The sequence below is a fragment of the Ixodes scapularis genome, unplaced genomic scaffold (assembly GCF_016920785.2).
Source record: "Ixodes scapularis isolate PalLabHiFi unplaced genomic scaffold, ASM1692078v2 PGA_scaffold1__304_contigs__length_218370807, whole genome shotgun sequence".
Lineage (NCBI taxonomy): Eukaryota > Metazoa > Arthropoda > Arachnida > Ixodida > Ixodidae > Ixodes > Ixodes scapularis.
Window position 1 is genome coordinate 106472451 of NW_024609846.1, and position 20941 is coordinate 106493391.

At 47.0% G+C, this 20941-nt stretch overlaps 1 protein-coding gene and 1 pseudogene across 1 annotated transcript in view; one reads left to right on the forward strand and one right to left on the reverse strand.

Moving 5' to 3' along the window:
- The window catches only part of LOC121836126, a 151738-nt gene that overhangs the window by 96504 nt on the left and 34293 nt on the right, over positions 1-20941 (forward strand). The window lies entirely within an intron of this gene.
- On the reverse strand, positions 7798-10353 carry LOC120850727 (annotated as a pseudogene).

The following is a 20941-nucleotide window of genomic DNA, read 5'->3' on the forward strand; positions in this document are numbered from 1 at the left end:
ACAGCGTCCATACCCAGCAGCGAGGTACCACGATCAGCGGTGTAGAACAGGATTGATGCAGCGCGGTCCCTGAACATCACAGGCGCCTTGAAGGCTCCCAGAATGTTGATCGGCTGCCGCGAGAAGTTCAGAAGCTTGACAGGTGGCGGCACGACTTCCGCAGCCTTTGCGAAGTGCTGGATGAACACCGCACTGTCGACAAAGGAGACGGCTGATCCTGTATCAAGAAGGAACTGCACGGTTGTCTCGAACACCTTGATGCTCAAGTACAGTTTGGTCTGCGACGGCCCAGTGACGTGAGACACCTCCCACTGCTCGTCGTCGTCGTCAAAGTCGTCATTGACGATCTGGTCGCAATGGTTATGTGACCGGTGCTGGAGGGATCGACGCACGCTTCTGCAAACACGAGCAAAGTGTCCACATTGGCCACAATTGTCGCAGGGCTGTCCCCTGGCTGGGCAGACGTCGTAACCCATGCAACGTTCCACGTCGTTGCCGCAGTTGGTACAGGTCCTGCCGTGTCCGTAGTTGTGCCGTGAAGAGGGCTGTGGACGCGGAGATGGCTTTCGCTGCGGCGATTCAAACCGCACCGATCGCCGATACGTCGATCTTCCTGGCTCCCGGCTGCCATCCTCAGAACCAGGGTCGCCGCTTCGGCCGCAGGTCACACAGCTGTTTTCAGTGAACGAGCGTGGGGTGCGCACGTTCCTTGGCCTGGGTGACGAACACCGCGTCAGAGCTCGAGCCGGTGAGTCACGGCGCGAGTGCCACAGCTCGTGCGTGCATGACGCCATCGATGAGCACGGATGTTGCCGTGCCGTTTCTTGACTAGACATGGATGGACGCCATGTTTTTTCTTCGCGTTTTGTCACGTGGCAGGTGAAATCGTTGCTTGGCGTCGTCGGCGATGCAGTCGTTGTAGCCGACGCCCATTCTCAAACTTCACGACGCGATCGCTCCAGATTTAGGACGGTTTCTAAGGCCACACTGAAGAGAAGAACAGCGTCGAGAACCAAGCGTTCTTGAATCTCTGCGGACGCAGCTCCCACCATGAACTCTCGGCGGATGACGGCCTCGGTGTCGGCGCCGAAGTTCGCTGGCACGGCCAATGCTCGGAGGGCTGAGAGATCGTCGTGCAGATTCTCCTTCTTGTTGTTTTCTCATGTGAAACCGGAGTTGTTGCAGGGTCTCGTTGACCGGCTGCGAAAATTCAGCCTCGAGGACCCTGAGGGTCTCCCTATACACGTCGCGAGACGCTTGTCGGGCTTGCTGACCGTCTCCCGCCGGTGACATTGCTGGCGCCGGTCCAACGGGAGCTTGTAGAGAGTCATAGATGCGCTGGCCTTCGACTCCCAGGCAGTTGAGCAGCTTTGCTTGGCGCCGTTCGGCAGAAAATTTATGAGCACCTGTGGCCAAGATTAATCGCTCTAACATCCGCAGCCATGTTTTCCAAGGAATCGGTGGCGTCCCTGCCTTGTCCAAAAAGTTCGGTGGTGGCCTGTCAGCATCAGCCATGCTTGCAGTCAAGATGGCGCCTCAGCGATCCAGGAAGCCGTTCGAAAGCACGGCAAGTGAAGACAGCAGCTGCGGTTCCTCGCCAATCCCAGACTTTCCGGAGGCAATAGGTTAACCCGAAGGACGCATACGTGGTTGTAAAACGTCAGCATGCCCTGGTTCAGCACCCTCCTCGCCAAAAAGTATGTTAAAGGGATACTACAACGAAATTTCGGCGCTCATTTTTTGGTCTATATGTGTTCAAAAGAGCAGTATCACATGGAACATACCCATATCTTGTTAAATAAGTCTCGAAAAGAAATTTTAAAACGAATTAAACGATTAGCAAAAAGCACCTGGTGGATGTTGCTAACGCCTCGTTTGTAATGCTCGTCTAGGAACCTTGACAGCTAGTGACGGAGGTTGTCTCGTCTCCGGCCACGACGAGAGAAGGGGGGAAGGAGGAACTCCCCTCTTGCCGAGAATCCCTTTTGTATGTCGCAGAAGTCGCTATTGTCCCCCTAGAAGATTATAGAAGATTAACCCGTCACTCGGAATTTGTACAAAAGCAGCCGCTTCGGTGGCTGGAACGACCAGGCCATCCTCTCGACATCAGCCTCGCCGTAGCTTTGCTCGTCTTGAGACGACCTACGTCACGATTGCGTTGGATGTCACGTGCTCTAAGCTGGGCCTTCTCCGAGCGCTTGCCAGAGTGGGCCGTTTATAACGAAAAATACAGCCACCAGGATCAAAATACAAACGTGCGATTGTGATTTACGGATATTGTGGATCATATTCAACCTATTTTTGAACACGACGGGAATATTTCAAATTTCGTTGAAGTATCCCTTTAAGGCAGCCTAGGGAATGACCAGTCGAGTCGGGGTTCCATGTCAGACTATTTACTCAGCTCGTGCCGAGTGTTAACGTCGTCGTCGTTAGACTAGCTAAAAGAAGAGAAAGAAAATAAAGTGATTCAGAATATAACACGTACCTACCTTTTCTTCCCGCCAACCCAACCTTGGCTGCAGCCCAAACGATGTCGCACGAAATCGCACGAAAGGGGCGCAAATGCAGTAGTCTTTCCCGTCAAACAGATAGCAGGACGCAGAATGCAACGGTGCGTTACTAATTCCCCAATATGTCCGTTATTACACCTGCCATAAGTTACTTGTCCTGAACATCACCAAAACGCGATGAGAAATGAGTAATCCCGCCACGACCAAATCACCGCCACATCAAATCTTACCGCCCTTTCCGAAAATAGTGCGGCGTTCATTTTTTTTTTATATATATCTATAAACACGCAAACCAGCTAATTAATTTCCGTTTTACGTGGTAAGGCGTTAAACATATATATATATATATAATGTTGAAATGTTTTTTCTCCATAAACACAACTGCTCTACAAACAAGTAAAAAAAACACGTCGGCGCTTTTTGTGTTACTCCGCCCGCAACCGGCGAAGGAATAAGCTTGCCGGCCATCTGGGACTGTCTGTCTCCTGTGGTACTGGAAAAGCCTACCACGTCGAAGTGGGAAAGAATACGGCAGGAGTTTTGTGCGAAGTGGAATTTCCCGAATGCCATCGGGAGCATTGACGGGAAGCACTTTTCTATTAAGTGCCCAGACAGCAGTGGGTCAGATTGTTATAATTATAAAGGGTTTTACTCCTTGCTCCTGCTCGCTGTCGCAGACGCTAACTACAGTTTTACTCTAGTAGATGTAGGGGCACAGGGACGCATATCAGATGGCTCTTTCTTCAGGGAAAGTTCCATCAGACGTCACTTTGAAGCCAACACTCTCGGGCTGCCCTCGGGTGTGTCTAGGTGGCCCGTCTGTTTACTTGGCGACGCTGCTTTTCCATTGCGCACGCACTTAATGCGCCCGTACGCTGGAAGGAGTCTCGATGACAACAAAAAAGTTTTCAATTACCGTCTTTCCAGGGCGCTCCGATGTGTTGAGAACGTTTTTGGCATTTTAGTCTCCAGGTGGCGTTCGTTCCTTGGGACGGTCGAAGGTGACGTCGAGCTTGTCACTGACATGATAAAGGCAGCAGTATGTTTGCATAACTTTCTCATTGCTGACAACGCATACTGTCTCAATGATTATGGTGACAGGCCACAGGGACGGGCGGTGCAGGAAGGTCGGTGGAGGCAGACAGTGTCGCAAATTGGCACTTGCACTGCAGCGGCCGGCAAGCGCCCTGCTCAAGCAGCCATAGACATGAGAGATGAGATCTCAGATTATTTCATGTCTGCAGAAGGCTCTCTGCCATGACAGCTGGAAGTTGTTAGGCGTAGCTAATACGTGAACCTCTGTTACCACTTTTCATCGCAAACAGAATATAACACAATTTTCTACTTGCCTGCTCTAGACTGCTCTATCTGGGCATATACCCAGATAGAGCAGTCTAGACCAGGAAAGTGGAAAATTGTGTTATATTCTGCATGTGCCAGTTTTGTTAACTATTTGAGAGCGGCTTGTGCGCGTCCATATTTTGTTTGCTTGGCTACTTGAGAAACTGTTCGCTGATAGTTTGGAGTTGGGCCTGCGATGGTTGAGCATGGCCCGGCGGTCGATGAGGTACTCCGCAGGCGATGAAAGCTCAGCGAGTTAGAGTTCCAACTGTTTATTTACAGTTACAAACTATGTACAGTGGCTATGTACAAAGTAGGGGATTGACATTTTGGGGCAGGATGCCTCAAACAACTCCCAAAGTTCCGTCAAAATCAGCTCCTCTCGCTCGGGCAACGGCCTTTGAGGACCCTCACCTCCTCTCTCTCGGGCATCGGTTAACCAATAGTTTTAAAACCCGTGAAAGGCACGTGGGGTCCATTGCCCAATGATCAGCCGGTGGTCGTCACAGGCATTCGTCAAGTTCGCAACGGCCCTCGGCTGACAGCTCCGTAGAGTCGCCCACGCAAGCGGTCGCAGACAGACCGGTGCCCGTTCCGAACGTCTAGCAGTTTCCCCAGTGCTTTGGGTTGCCGCCTGGACGGCGCAGTCAGCGAGTCCCTCGGGGTGGAACCCGACCCGGCCCGGCGAGGCCGACATGCGGCGGAAGCCTACGAAACAAAAACACAGACACCCCCCGGCACCAAAAGCAACAAACCCCCGCAGGGGGAACAACCTACTGTCCCCCAAGACGCTAACACGGGCGGGCCTGCGACCCTAACCAAAACCCCGTAAACAAAACGGTTTCAGAGCAAAGAAAGACCCCGATGCCCTCCCCCGGTGGCCACGGCGGCGGCGTGACCGCAAGCGCCTGCCCGCAAAGGAAAAAGGGGGCCGCCACAGCTTCAACTTGTGCCAGCCTTATTTTGTGTGCTGGAAGTTTTTATTCTTGAACCTGATTTGTTTATTGTTTTCGCATGCATTTTTTCTGCTGCAGTGGTTTAATGGTAAAATACATTCTATGTCAGCCATTTCTTTTCTAGCCTAAAATGAACGCGCTGCATGACTTCTATGTAACGTTCTTCCTTTCCTTAAAAAACTATAAATTTATAAAACACAGTTTTTACTGCCTGGATACTACAGGCATGTCTCAAAATAAATGGTCGTTGAAAAAAAATGTTCTACCACATATGTATGCCGCAAGAGGCATTTTTTTTTCTCTATCTCTACAGAAACTGTTCCCTTACAATGATGATTAGGAGTGTACTCTATATACGCCATTACTCCGAAGAGTTTCTTTTTTTCCCGCGCTCCGGGAAGACGTGAGATGAAGGAGCAGAGTCGGAAATAGAGCACCATCTTAATCATCATTACAAGAATTACACATCGCAACGTAAATAGTGGGCGCGAATATTTTTTGTTCTATTTCTCGTTTCGACGAGAATTTATTTTAAGACATGCCGGGCCTATCCGGGCAATAAACATGTTTCCTTGTAAGTTCAGTAACCCAAAATCAATTATTTTATCTAGCCATTGCTTCGATGCCAGCCCTTCGAAGGACAAGTCTGTGAGATGTTGCCGGCTTTTGGTGCTGTTCGTGGGTCAGTTTGGAGAAACAATTGATCATTTGTATTACCTTTGATAGACATCACGAGATTGTGAGAGCTTATTATATATAAAAAAATTACCTTGCCTTTCACTCTGCGCTATCTGTGTCGCTTTTTTAAAGAATTATTTCGCATCGGATTGTGTGTTGTTTTATTCACTGTTCTGAGGCATTTATGGCAAAAAGTAGCCTTCCCACCTAAGTTTTTGTGCTTAGGCAGACATTTTCTTAAGTCTAGTAGGATTAAAAGTCAATGACTCGTGTTTTTATAGTAGTGTTTCCACTTGTGGTGGCACAAGGTGTCGGGCGCAGAAAGTATTACGCACGGAGCTTTTTTTTTAATTAATTTTAATTTAATTAATTAGAAGGCAATTACGCACTTCATAAGCTCCCCTCTAGAACATATCTGTAACACATCGTTATTGACTGGTATATTTCCGGAAAAAATGAAACTTGCCAGAGTTTGTGTTATACATAAAGGTGGTCCACGCAATAATATAAATAACTATAGGCGAATTTCTGTGCTACCTTTATTCTCAAAAATTCTAGAGCAGGTAATCAACGTTAGGCTTTCTAGTTACCTTGAAAAAAATAACATAATTGTAAAGCAACAGTATGGCTTCCAGAAAAACAAATCTACGGAAAAAGCCTTGCTATATATAAAAGATAAGCTAATTAATAGTTTTGCAAATCAATTATATACAGTAGGAATTTTTTTGGATTTTCGCAAGGCATTTGATTCGATTAAACATGACATTCTTCTAAAAAAAGCTGACGCACTATGGCATAAGGGGGATACCTTGGAACCTAATTCATAGCTTTTATCTGGACGATCACAATATGTAAAAATCAATGAGTATGAATCGCAACTAATGAAAATAAATTACGGTGTACCTCAGGGGTCAATTCTGGGACCATTACTTTTTCTGTTGTACATAAATGATATAGTAAACATTCCGCAAACTCCAGATATTATATACTTTATGCAGACGACACCAATGTGTTTTTTACTGATAAGGATCTTAGTGTAATAGAAGGTTTATCAAACATTTGGTTACGCGAACTTGCGCTGTGGCTATAGTCTAGTCAAATATAATAGAATATTAACAAAACGAAATATGTTATTTTCAAGCCTGTGCATAAGCAACTCTGTAGTAATTTCTCGGTACAATTTAGAAACTCAGAATTAGAAAGAGTGTCCTCGCTAAAATTTTTAGGTGTCTGGTTCGAAGAAACCTTAAGCTGGACAGACCACATCAATCATATTCGCTCTAGCATATCCAGATCTATTGGAATCTTGTATAAACTTAAACATCTCCTTCCCTGTTGGCTTAAGTGCCAACTCTACTACAGTCTTGTGCAATCTCATTTACATTATTGCTTACTAGTTTAGGGAACTACAACAAAAACAAATCTTGACAGACTATTCGGCCTACAAAAAAAAGCTGTTCGTTGCATCGAAAACCTTCACTATACCGATCATTCAGCCCCATATTTTGTCAGATATCGATTTTTAAATATCCATCAGCTCTTTCTTTTAAAGCTAGCGATGATAATATACCGCGAGTACAGCAGTGACCAAAATGAATTTTGTGACATCTACCACCCTAAAACAACACAATATAATTTAAGAAATGAAATATACACAAAGCCCAAAATACGGACGAATTATGGCTCGCAAGCTTTAGCGTATAAAATACCACAGCCTTTGAACGATCATCCAAGTGTTTTTGAATGAATGAGGAATGCTACTTCCCTTATTGCCTTCAAAGGTAACATGAAACGTTATATTTTACAATAGGAAATTGCGTTTTGGTTATGCATTGGGTTGAATAGCGTATAATCAGCTCTGATCACCGTTATTTGTGTTAATTCGCTTGAAAGCTCATTGCTCCTGCCAGTTTGTACTTTAATAATTCATTTTTCTGTAGAAGGATTGTTGCGTTTTTCGTTTCGCACAGTGACACATTTTTTGATAAGATTTATTGTCGTTTTTACTTGTGTTCATTCCTAGTCTGTTTTGATTCTCTGCTGAGCAATGTACAGGGTGGTGGGGCCTCGTCAGGTAAATCTGTTTACCTTTTGCCCCTCCACCTGAGACTCAAGGAGTCCAAATAAAGATTATTATTATTATTATTATTATTATTATTATTATTATTTTGCTTATAAAATTATTTTATTACAGTTTGAGTCACGTCACTGCAAGTAGGAGCATAAATAATAAAAAAAAACAGCAGCAGCCTCTTGCTTTGTTATAAAAACACACAGTAACGGAAGTAATTGCAGCATTTGTCAACTAATTAGTTGTCATATTCTGCAATGATTTCCATTATTCGTGCCTTGCACTTTGCTGCGTCAGCCTAAACAACCTGTCCAGGCTCATACCAATGGACAGGCCAAAAGCCTCATTTTCCGTCATTTTCTTGTCCAGCTGGTAGAGCAGCTGCTGCTCAAATTCGCCACTTCTTTTACGCTTTTTCGGTGCGCCTGACGACACGCCCCGTCGTTGCACGCAGCGCGGGCTCATCACCATCAATATTTAGCTGTGATTGGCCCACTTCCATCTGCTCCAAATAAATGCAGTTGTCCTCAGAAGGCGACGGTGCGCCACTCTGGATCAAATGAAAAAGGTCTTCTGCCGCGACATCCCCGTCGGCGTCCACTGGTAGTGGTCTCGTGTCCAGGTTGCACGCCGTTCTACAGGAACAGAAACATAATCCACTTAGCAAACAAAACCATTATCACATGAGCAAAATGCTTCACATATATTTGATATTTCGAAAGGAATATGAAATGTCTTAATATGTTTATCAGGCTAGTAATCCCCGTGTCAGACGGCGTTCTAAAGGTCCTTTTCACTAAGCTCCTTCATAAAATCGCCCAATCTGCTCACGATGTTGAGTGCGCCCGTACCCTACGGCGTGCGCTGGTTTGCCGATTTTATACAGGAGCTTAGTGAAAAGAATCTTTAGAACGCCGTCTGACGCTAGTATAAGACGTTTTTCCCCCTGTCTTTCTTCTTCAACACCGTTTCCCTGCTTTTACAACAGTCTCGGGTTTTTCTACATGATGACGAACATCCACCAGCTTGCCTGCGCAATCACAGTTTTTCACTGGTATAAGCTTTATTTCTGAATCGCTCTGAAATTAGAGCTACGCTGTACCGCCCTAAATAAAGCAAGCACAATAAACAAAAATGTTGCGCCTATCGACGCCATTTTATTTGTTTGTTTTTTGTGTGTGAGGGAAGGGAAGAAACGAACGCATATAAACATTTTCATGACGGTGGTCTGTCCGCATTTTAAAGTACAAGTGAAGTATTTCTGCAGAACATCCGACCATATCCCTCAATTGGGAGATACTTGGTTTCACATGTGTAAATTACCAGGAAGGTTGACCTTTGAGCAATTAATCGGGGATAAATACTAACCAGCATTAAACGTGTTCATCAATTAACGCACAATGCTACGCATTATTTTGCACAGCGTGCCAAGCTTGCTTGAAGCCATGGGAAGTATTTTAACCCTTGTTTTGTTCGCTATTTTGGTTATCTGTCGCGATACCGGTGAACATATGAAGAAGGCAATGAAGGCGGACCGTTTCTTTTATTCATCTTCTTTACACACTCGAGCAAAACTCTCAGCAGTGCGGGGGGCTCACTCAATGCAAAGCCTGCCTGTCTCAGCCGCGTTGTACACAGACGCGGCTGCGTCCAACGTGATTAAAGAATTCCATGTACTATTCCATCTAAGAAGTCATTGGTGTCGGACGTTCGCTACTGCTACTATGCCCCCAGTGTTCGATCGAAAGAAATAAAGCGGCATTCTAGTACGTTTTTGCGATTTCACTGACGGTTCCGCAACTCTCGTCAGGCCTGTATCTATAATTCCCGAGAACAGGATTGTGACCAAAATGTGTAACTCAATCTACGACACGAGTCTGTTTCAACGCTTAAATTCCTCATACCACGCTGGACAATGCTTCAAAAACTCACTTTTTAGGACGGCCACAGTTTTTATAAAATTCCATGGCCTGCATGAATTCCCAGGTGTGCCTGGCGACGAACCCGCTGCCGCTTCGCTTCGTGAGTTCCAGGGCCCTGGTTTCACGCGTGAAGCGGTCACGCAGCCTCTTCCACAGTTTTTGGCAGTCTCCAACTGAAAATAAAAACAAATTCTCTGGTTTCGGGCAATCTGTCAAAAGCGCCACTAAGGTGCGAAAGCACTTTTGGCGCACGTCCAAGCCGGACCCGCTTGCCGTTCACCAGCCGCCTCTTACGCGCACGCTTTTCTTCATCTCTACACCTTTTCTTCGGAGCACATTGCATTCTTTTTTTTTTTTTTTTTTACAATTTATATAAGTACAAGTGGATCGCGCAAAGTCGCTGCTCGCTCTACCGCCCCCCTCCCCCCCCCCCCCCCCCCCCCTCAACTACCGCGACGGATTATCCCTAGCCAATAAAAAACTCCGTTGCGTATCCGCTATCTCTTTTTATCCGACCACGACCGCTCCGTTAACCACGAAAGGTCAGTGAAGGGTTTTTATATAAAGCTTCACCTTTCAAGCAAATCACAAAACATGATCGCGTCTGCTGCAGCAGCGGTACACAGCACTGCAATAAGCACAGACGCGATGTGCGGAGCAACGAAATAGCTTACCTGTGGGGAGACCGCACAGCTCCCGGATGGCCCCCCAAGCATTGTCTTTCCTGGCCGTGTCACGGTACTCAAACTTCCTCGTGTCGTAGACACATGGGTAAAGACGAACTCCTTCGATGAGCTTCTCGACGACCAAGTCGAATTCTTCAAACATGGCGCCACACGCAGTAGTGCTTCCGTCGTCTGCTATTGCTCGTATTCGCCGCGCTTCCCGCACGAGGGCTGCCGGGAGCCAGCGCGTGATGCATCCTGGTCCGGCGGCGGCGTCGCTGGCGCGGCCGGCGCGGAATACGGCATGCTCCATTTTGGCGTCGAGGCGGTCAGACGGCGTCGAACGCCGCCGGTATACGTCGCTGTGACGCGCTCGCACGCGCGCACGCGTTAGGTCGGGGTATAACAGAGCCTTAAAGGACCTGTGCAACAATTTCAGGGCTTTGCTTAAATAATTGTGGGAGTTGATGCCTGATACTTCTGCAGTGAACTACAGAAAACAGATTTTGCCTGGATACCCTAGTTTTTATTTAAAAAATGAAAATGATCCAGGTTTTTGCCGCCTCTCAACTCGTGCATCGTCTTCCGGGTCACGTGCACAGTGACGTCACTTGAGTAGGCGCGGAGTTCCGGAAAAGTTCTCTCTTTAGAGCCATCAGCAAGCAGCGAGAACTCATCCGCTCGCGACCGCGTGACCACCCGTCCTTGCCCGTCCGGCGCTGTCCCCCTCCCCCTCCGGCTTCTGGCGGCTGTTCGCGGTTTTGTGGACCTAGGATAGATGGCGCCACTAAAACTCCGTATAATAAAAGTTTTGTCGATGATACCAGGGTTTTGACGCATTTATATATATGTTGGAACGACAAGATTTATAAAAAAAGTTACCTTTTATCGAGCAAGGATTCGCACAACTTGCTATCTTTTTTACAACTACCCAAGTGACGTCACGCCACTTGTTTCTCATGGCCGCTGCTCGTGGCTGCCGCTCGTGGCTGCAGGTCGGGAAATATTCCAAGTTTTGCCTCGCTATTACGCGGGGGAATCGCAACATTTCGATGAAAGGAGGTGTGTTTTCTGCCATTTGTGACACAGTGAACAATATCAAAAGCAGAAAATGCCAATTCTTTCAACGTTAAAATCGCTATGAGCTCGCGCCTCTAGCCTTCGGTGCGGTACAACATAACGTGTAACGGAGTACATTTCGGGCCAAAGTTATCTACAAAGAAAGTTTGCAGCTAAGCCAAAGATGCACAAATGACTGCTTCAGGTTATATCAAACGCTGTAGTATACACAATTAATCAGTACAAACTAGCCCATTTTCATCACTGCGCTGCGATAATAAGATGCTCGGCGACAGCAGGGTCGCTAAACTCGTCAAGCACAACTTTGTGTCCGAAAGTTGCGGAACGCGCTAATTGGACTCTCGCGACGCTGACGTCGCGCCGAGCGAGGTGTCAATCATTCAAAGCAAAGTTCATCGAGGCGCGCGTGCGGCGCGTGAGGGGCGCGAGGAGCCCGCTGATTGAACGGCTTCGCCGATGACGTAGCGCCCATTTGTCCCTACATCCCTACGCCAAGCTAAAATTAATGCTTTGCAGAGTGTCCCTAGGCGAACTCCTGACGCTCAAAATCCCTCCGAAGTTTGTGTTAAAAAGAAACCTCGTTTGTCGAAGTTGTCGCTGACGTCAAAGTGACGTTTCCGAACTTTGCGAGAGCCGTGGTTTGAGCTCGAGATCTTCGCTTCGGATCGAGGCGAAGTTAAACCTTGTCAACATGGCGGTGCCGTACGCTGCGGCCGAGTTTATCTTCCGCCACCGTCGGCGTCGCTACTGAGACCACTGGGGACGCCTTTCAACTCCCCGACGACGACTTTCGGCGACAGTACCGGCTATCGAAAGCCGTTGTGCGTTGACTCTGCGACGAGCTTCGTTCGCCGCCTCGAACCGTGGAACAACAAGTTCTCTGCGCGCTCCGGTTCTTCGGAACCGGTAGCTTTCAAGGCATGGTGGCGACTGACGAGAACCTGTCAGTCTCCCACATGACTGTGAACCGGGCTGTCGGAGATTTTGCGGCTGCCATCGCTTTTTTTATTTTTTTTTTTTGTATATCCGAAGGGGTACTAATAAGCTGGTATACAATTCAGAATGTTGGAAAACAAACAAGAACCGGGGTAATTCTTGGGTAGGGTCGAGTCTCCCGGCAGCCGGCAGAATTATTTCCCCGAAATTCTACTGGCAGTCGTCACTCATTGGCGGTCAAATCAGTTCATCGAACGACGTGTCATCGACAGATCGTTTCATCGGCACGCGATGTAATCACATGAAAGAGATTGTCTTCTGTTAGAGGTATATACACATTAAGCATTTTCCCACCTTTAAACATGTAAGTGGGGTGTCCCATAACTAACACCCTAATAAGTGTAGCGATGGACCTTATAAAAGAAATGTAAACTTCACACTTTTAACAATGTGTGATTTCTTTAAACACGTTTTTAAAACGTATGATAATGCCTACAACTTTTTATAAAGATGTAAAACTACAATACCCCTTCTCGTCAGGCACGTAGCCAAGGGGAGGGGGGGGGGGGCATAAGGCCTGGCCTTCCCGCTCCCCCCGAAATTTTCCATTTTGCTGGGGCCTCCTCTCCTCCCTCCCCCTCATAGAGCACTTTGTCATCGGCGCCCCCCCCCCCCCCCCCCCCCCCCCCGCCTCCCCCCCCCCCCTCCCCTTAAACGAAAATCTGGCTACGTGCCTGCTTCTCCTCAAGGTGTAATTACCACAGTACGTTTCTTTTTTGGGGTGTACACAGTGGCCCGGGACCCATTAATATGACTGAAGAAATAAATTACACAAACGAGTCGCCGAAACAGCACGTTGCTTCTTGGCGAGTGTCGAGGCAATATCGTCCGAAAACCGGCTTCAATATTGGCCGGATGTACGGTTTTGCGCCTCGTCCCTACATCCCGCAGGTATGGGAGTACCGATGCAAATAAACGATTTATGTTAAAAGCACTGGCACCACTGATTTCTTAGGAGGCTAGATCGTGGATAGAGGCCTGTATTGCTGGGGTCGAGCGGCACCACCGGCAGTCATCGCTTGACACAACTCAATTTTATTACGTTAGTAGGTTGTTCTCTACCATGAAGCTTCTATCATATTTCCGCAAATAACAGTTATTATTGTGGGCAAGAATATTAAACGCGTTAGAATACCAATCTTGTTTAACTAAATGTTGTGTGGTTGAGGGTCCAGGGCTACCTTGTTGGGCGTTAACTGTGATGTGTTTAATGAGACAAGGGCTACCGAGAGTTATTGTGGAGTCATCCGTGGTTCCGGAGTCATCAAAGCTCAGCAAACGATAAGTTAGAATGCCTTTACTGGGGATTTTCGCATCGTTTTGACCGCTTGTACATAGTGCTTCATGGTGAAAGCTTTTTCTTTGAACTCCTGTGAGGGCTTTCGTGACAAACTCAAACTCGGAGCGTGCCGTTCAGTCGCTCGACGTGCCAATTATTTAGCAACCGAAGCAAGCGACGTCGGTAAAGTCAATCGTGCTCCGGCGAATTTTTTTTTTAATCGATGTTCAAACGCTTGACGAATGTCTATTTGATCTCCAAGAACCCGACATAATCATCGCAGCACGTCATAAAATGCTCGCCCTCGAGCACCGCGTACAGGCTTCCAATTTTTGCATGTTTCTTCCTTAGACTTGCGTGTATTGCCTCATGATGTAAAAGGCCAAAGCAACAAGGACGAAAACGAAGGGAGAACTAGACAGGACGCGGCATATTGCCTGTCGTCAAGCAATGGCCGCCGGTGAGGCCAGTGACGGGATACAGACTTGCACTGTGAGAGTTCTAATGCATTACACCCGCCGAGTGCTGCACGGAGAACAGGCCCCAAACGAACTTGCAGAATGCACCCAGTGCAGACTGATGCTGTCGCCATAGATGTTGTAGAAAAGTACCGACCTCAAACCGAAACTAGCGCCTTTTTGTTCGACGTGATGGGTGGGAATGCGAGAGTGCAGTCGCTGCCATCGTTTAAACGTTGGTTGCTGCAACGTGGAACTTACATTTGCGATGACTTCCACTTAAGCAACTCGGCTGTCAGAGATATCTACAGACGGCGTAAGTTTCCGAAACCAGTTGACTACAAAACAGCATACGCTTGAGGAAATTGATGGCACTGTACGCGCTAGAGCTTGATTCGTTTTAAGCATAGCATTATGAGTGAACCACTGAAACGATACGGCTTAAATCTAGTTCTTGGGAACATCTAGCAATACGTTTCGTAAGACTTCTTATTTCCCTGGTGAAGGCATTGAGAACGAGAGCTTTCTCAAAACAAAATATGACGGGGCAAGATAGCTGCCGTTCAGATATGACTTTGCTTGAGTCTCGGGCAACGTCTCCATGTTTAGCCTTCCCGGACGCTGAGTGAATGCGTCGCAGGTTTCTGCTGTGGGAGCTTTGTCGAAAAATGTTGCACTTTTCACCCATACACAAATGATGCTAGATCTCGCGGCCCCTGTGGTTGTCCTGGGCCTTTCATTATACACTGGTAGGTTTCAGCGTCTGTACGGCTACAAAACGACTCAAATTTCGCAAATAAAAGACGGGCCGTCGATTCCTCCCTTCGTGAAATATCAGACGCTTACAAATCAAGCTCGCGTTTGAGTTTGTGGCCCGCGGGACGTGATTTCGAGCAGAAAACCAACTTTTTCTTTCAGTTCCGCTGTGCGAATGCCTCATCGTAGCAGACGAACTCTCGTCGTCTGCTCTCGCTCCTCGCCTGGCCGAGGCATGACGGGATTGTCGGCGCTAGAGAGCTCAAAGACAACGTACAGCGAGCGGCGTGAACGCTCGCCTCCCCGCGCTGTCTCGTGCTCTCGTGCACCGCGCTAGGGATCGCGGGGGATTTTTCGTCAAAAGTTGCGAAGTTGAGCGCGCGCAGGGAGGAGGAAACTTTGCGGCGTTCTTTTGGTCACTCCCCCCGCTACGTCAAAAAGCGAAGAATGTTTTGCTCCACGAGTTTAGCTACCCAGAAGTCCGTATCTCGCGCACTCCTTACGATGTCCACGGTGTAGTACCCTTAAGCCGAAAGTGCGATGGAAGCTACGTGCTCGTCGGACTGGTTACGTGTATTTTTCACCGAGTGATCACGTTACCACCCACCGCGTACAGAGAGCGGGGTCAGGTGTTCAAAGGGAGGACGCCGATTGGTCCGGCGAGCTCGTGGTCAGGTCCGGCCTCACTGTTAGCTTAGGGGTTAACGGAGTATTACAATGTGCGTGATTCTTGTATTTTAAGGCAAAAGCTTTGTCACGGAATTGGTCATGAGGCCGGCTGGATTCGCCCCGCCTGCACAGAGGGGGAGTGTGCTGTCACCGCCGGAGCACCGTGTGGTATGAAGACGTGGCGCGCTGCTTGTAGCAATGCGCTGCCCCGTGCAGGAATGCTTTCGCCTTGCTACACGTAAGCAGTCTTAAGTGTCTTCCAAATTTCGTTATGAAACCGTTCCCGGTTCTGGAAAAGAAACCAAGTGGATTTGTTCTGCAGATCAATGGACAACTAGACACCCGCCCTCGAGCGTCTAAAGCCAGCCCATCTGGAGCACTCACCCGTGAACCTCATCACACGTGGGACGCGCGAGGAAAGTCCGAAGTCTCGGCAGAAGTCTGCTCAAGTTCCCTGGAAAAACTCATGACTACAGCTAGCGTTCCAATTGTATGTTGTCGTTGTTTTTGTCGTTTTACTTAATCGCTCGTTAGGGCTCCTCGTTAAGGGGGGGGGGGGGCATATCTGTAGGGTGCAACGCACCCACAGATCCATCTTTCTTATAAAAATAAAAGAGATGGCTTGAGGCGTGGTACACGAACGCGCCTTGGAGAGCTCGTGAGAGAATGCTCTGAAGCCGCCATCACAGGCAGACACTTCGTTTCGTTGTCTCGTTCTATGTCCTCACTTTAAATAATGTGGTAGGACCTCGCCGCCCCCACAGTACTATTTTGTCTTTTATGCGGGTACAACTTATTAGCTGAAGTGTAGCACACCGAACTGCGAAATACTTACTGTAAACTGCTTAATTCTCGTGAGGACCTAATTTATCCGCGAACTATTCGGGCTAAATGTTAACACTTCGGAAGCTACAGCGATGGTCCCATTAGTAACATAAGTATGCAAACTATATGAGAAAAAAAAGTGAAAGCCGTTTACAAATCCCTGTAACGCCGAATTGGAGCGCAGCTCTTCAGGAGGAGGAGGGAAGGGTATTGAGGGGAGGGTAGACCCCTCCTCCTCCTCCTCCCCTCATTCTTTAATATGCTCCGGGGGGGTGTCACGTGACCGGGGAGGGGGTCACGTGACCTCGGGGAGGCGTGACCTGGGGGTCACGTGACGGGGGTCACGTGACCTGGAGGGGTCACGTGACCTGGGGGTCACGTGGCGGTCACCTTGGGGTCACGTGACCTTGAGATGACCTTGGGAGGGGTCACGTGACCTTGGGGGTCACGTGACCTTGGGGTGACCACGTGACCTCGGGGGTCACGTGACCTCAGAGGGGTCACGTGACCTTGGGGGTCACGTGACCTTCAAAGGGTCACGTGGTGTCATCTTGGGGTCACGTGACCTTGAGGACGTTGGGAGGGGTCACGTGACCTCGAGGGGTCACGTGACCTTGGCGGTCACGTGATCCCAAGATGACCCCACGTGACCACGAAGGTCACGTGACCTTGGGGGTCACGTGACCTTGGGATGACCTTGGTTACGCCGACGGCGACGCCGACGCCGCTCAAGCCGGGAACGGGCCCCTAAGAGCTGCGCTCTAAAAAGAATGCAACTAGCCGGAACTATCGACTACCTCAATTCACGGTGACCGCATGTTCTAATTTTTTATTAAAAATGTTGGAACCCGCGAATAACTCGAAATTTTCAGCGTGGGCCCAATTCACGGAAATTCGAGCCCGTGAAAATTAAGCGGTTTACAGTAACTATTGTCTTCGGGCAGGAACGGATCAAGCGGGGAATAACAGCTTGCGTTTAGATTTACTGAATTTTCAGTAATATGAGTGTACCCTCACGTTTAGGCCTCAGAAAACAATTGGACATCCACAGGATGTCCTCAGGACAACCTTTTGAGCACATTATGATGTCCTGAGGATGTCCTCAAATGATCCTGGAAACATCCTAAAAACGTCCTATTGTCCGGCCTCAGGACATCCTCAGAACGTCCTCAGGAGGGCAGCCAAGGACTTTTCGAGTACATTTTTAGGACAATGCACTGCAGGTGCAGCTGTTCACTGAGCTGTTAGGATGCTTTCATTTGTATTGTTTCTAGGTTTTCTCCAACTGGATTTTGAACCTGAAGATGCCTGCAAAAGCTACCTGCAGAAAAAGAAAAGCATTGTTGTGCACTATTTTAAAGTGAAATTCACACACTAATTATTGATTACTAGTCAGTGAAAGGCTAAGAACGTAGGGCAAGGGAAAGGAGGAAGAAAGCTGGCGGCATGCTGAAGAGGAGAGAAGAAAACCTCTCCCCTCCAGCATCCTGTCGGCTTTCTCCTCTGCGTATTTCCGTGCGCTATGTTCTTAGCCTGTAACTATGAGCATGATCGTGCTATTCATTATTGCAAACAAAGGTAGCTGTTCAAGAAATACATTATTGGAGAGCAAATGTTATACATGACTTTTTCAATGTCTGCACAAGACGTGCAGTCTGGCTTCGCATCTTGGCCAGCACTAGTCCGAATAGTCAGCAGGATCTACAAAAAAAAAATCAATTCCACAAGCATTAATAATAAAAACAGGTAATGTGAGAAACTTACCATCATGTCGAACATCTCCAGCCTTTGACTGCAGCTTTTTCAGTTTCTCTCCAGCGTGGCGCAGCCATTTTTGATGATGGTCTCCACGTCAGCTTTGTTTGCGCACTCAACATTTGCTTTCACTGCTCCTTAAACATTAATTTGTGTTGACAGTCACAGCAGAAAACTAAGATGGTCTAGAAAAAAATCACAATTAATGTTCGTGCGAGGAAGATACCCTTGCTAACGAGTTTACTTTCGGACAGTTGAAAAGCTCGAAGCATTCGTTTACGCGCCGGCATTTTTCCCGCTGAAATTGCCGTTCACTGCTTTCCGCCATTTCGAAGAAGTGTTACATTTAAAAACACACTAACCTTTGTCATTGCCTTGCATTGCTGCCATCATCAATTTGGATGGAACAGCGCAGATACACAGACTCGCAGCGCGGACTAACAACTCAGTGACATATTTCTTCTTCCTCAAATCGTCATCATCTTCTCCTTCGCCGTTAATGAGAACAATTAAAATTTTTAAACACAAGAAACTAAATAGCCAGTAAACATTAATAAGTAAATAGTAAATAAATGACAGATAAAAATAAATAAAACTAAGAAAAATATATAAACAATAAAGTTTATTTTTTAGAAAATAAATTATAATGAAATAATTAAACTTAAAAAAATATTTCTTTTAACCTTTTAAGTTTTATTTCTTTCTAGTTGTCATTTATTTATTATTCATTTATTCAGGCGTGCAAAGGGTTACCAGACTGGGGCCCAAAGACAGCAGTTTTCGTATATGGTGGTCAGACTAGCTTTTGAAGCGTGGCTGATTGCAAACGTCCACAAACTGCCTACAATCATCCACTCGAAAAGATCGTCGAAATTGTTGCCAAACGATCGAGTACATAAAACGGTGGTTTCATCATACGCAGCTACGCACTCTTAAGTCCTATTGTAAGGCAGTCTGGAGAAAATGAATTCGAGTCAGGATTACCGTTAGCGAAAACTAAGACGTTTGAAATATACCACATTCTAATTTGAGTGTATTTGAAGTAGTTCACAATTTTCAGTACACAAAAAAATAGACCGAAAATATACACGTCTTTTTTCTTTTCACTTTGTACTGCAATATGTTTCTGAAAATCTTTTTTTTTAAATACCTTTATTTAAACCACATTTGAGGTACTCTTCATGCGTTCTGAAATATGTAAATACTAAATTAGTGGGCACAAAATACCTTTCACAAAGATTTCTTAAAATGTTAATTGATTTCATGCAAAATATACTCCAACCCTGGTAAAAATGCGGCAATCGAAAATATGTGCAGAATACTCTTAAGATACCTCAAAATCGTAAATACTGTTGTGTTATACTCCAAGTATCTTTTCACTGCAATACTTTTGTAGTTTGGCTTAATTTGACTCCGCTCAATTCCGAACAATTTAGGCTTACATGTGATTCCATTTCACAAAGCATTACTAAACAGCTCCACGTCTTCGGATTCGCGAAATGTGGAATATTATTTGGGTAATCTTAATTTAAACATCAGCTGATACTGAAACCGAAACGTCGGTTGCGTCAGGCAACATTGATCTCGTGTCGTCAGTGGCATAGCCACGTCACGTCGAACCCCGTGATCTTGTAAGGTTCGTGGGGGCGAGGTACAAGACGCGGGACGCGGGCAGGTCGCTTCGCATGGCGTGGACGGTGATGGCCCAAGGGAGAGAAGGAAGGGGACAAGCCGAAAGAGGAGAAGGGGAGCGGAGAAACAGACCGATAAGCGCCCAGGGCAGCGCAAACTAGCGCATCTGCGTTACGGTGATCACGTGGACGCCGTGAGCCAGCACCGGGAGGAGAAGCTCACGACGTCATCGTTCAATTTTGCTCTCAGAAGTAAAAAAAAACAAAGCGCGAGAATGACGTAGTCATGCCTCTGACGTAGTGGCTCAACGTTGGCCGCTCCAACTGTGTCGCATTTGGGAGTTTTCGTAGACCGCGTTTCACCCTCGGCTAAGCCCACCCCAACGAAGAAGCCGCTACTGCGCCTGCGCGCCGATGGCCTTGGCTGTACAGTTCGGGGTATCGTAGCGGGTTGCGGAGAGCGCTATCGGCGCGCAGGCGCAGCAGTGGCTTCTTCGTTGCGGAGGGCTTAGCGGAGAGAAACGCGGTCTACGAAAACTCCCTATTGACTGCGCTGACGATTGCGCCTCGCGTAGCACGCTAGAGTTGGCAGAATTCGGCGACTTGGCTCATTTGAAAGTTTGCTGGCCGGTTTATTAAATATATAGACGGAATTAGATCGTAATATTTGACATGGGGTCTTCCTATATGATACTGAAGAGGGCGGCATAGTTTTCTAAATATAAAAAATGAAGCGGAGTTGCCCTTTAAACTACCGAAGTATTGAAAAACTCGCCTATCAGAAATTCACTTCAAGCAGATGCGAAGTATACTGAAGTGCCTAAATACAACATTTGATTAGTTTGTTAATTGAGCTGCTCAGCATCGCACTGATAAATCAGTCCAGTTTATGTTATTGTTTTCTTTTTTCTATCAACAACACACCTGAGGAGTTTCTTGCACACCAATCACAAACGAGGTTTGGGAACTACAACGACAACACTTGTTGATGCTAAATGCTTCAGCGAGTGCTGTGAGCAGATATGTTTGGCGTAATTGTGTTAGCACAATGTTAGTCTAGTGAATATGTATGCTCACCGTTGTACGTGATGTGGACAGTGACTTTATTATAATGACCATATTAAATAGTCAACTACTAAAGAAAAGCAAAATAACTATTTTAAAGTGAAGAAACTGCCTTCACTCGCTTCATCCTGAGTGGTGCTATGCAGAGAAGCAATAACATTTCTTCTAGGAGGCGTTTTTGTGTATATTGTTTTAGCGACTGCGGCGAATTATTGTCAGTTGTACCAATGCTTTTTAGTAAGAGATATCGTCCACGAACTTCAAAACACTGTTTCCCCTTT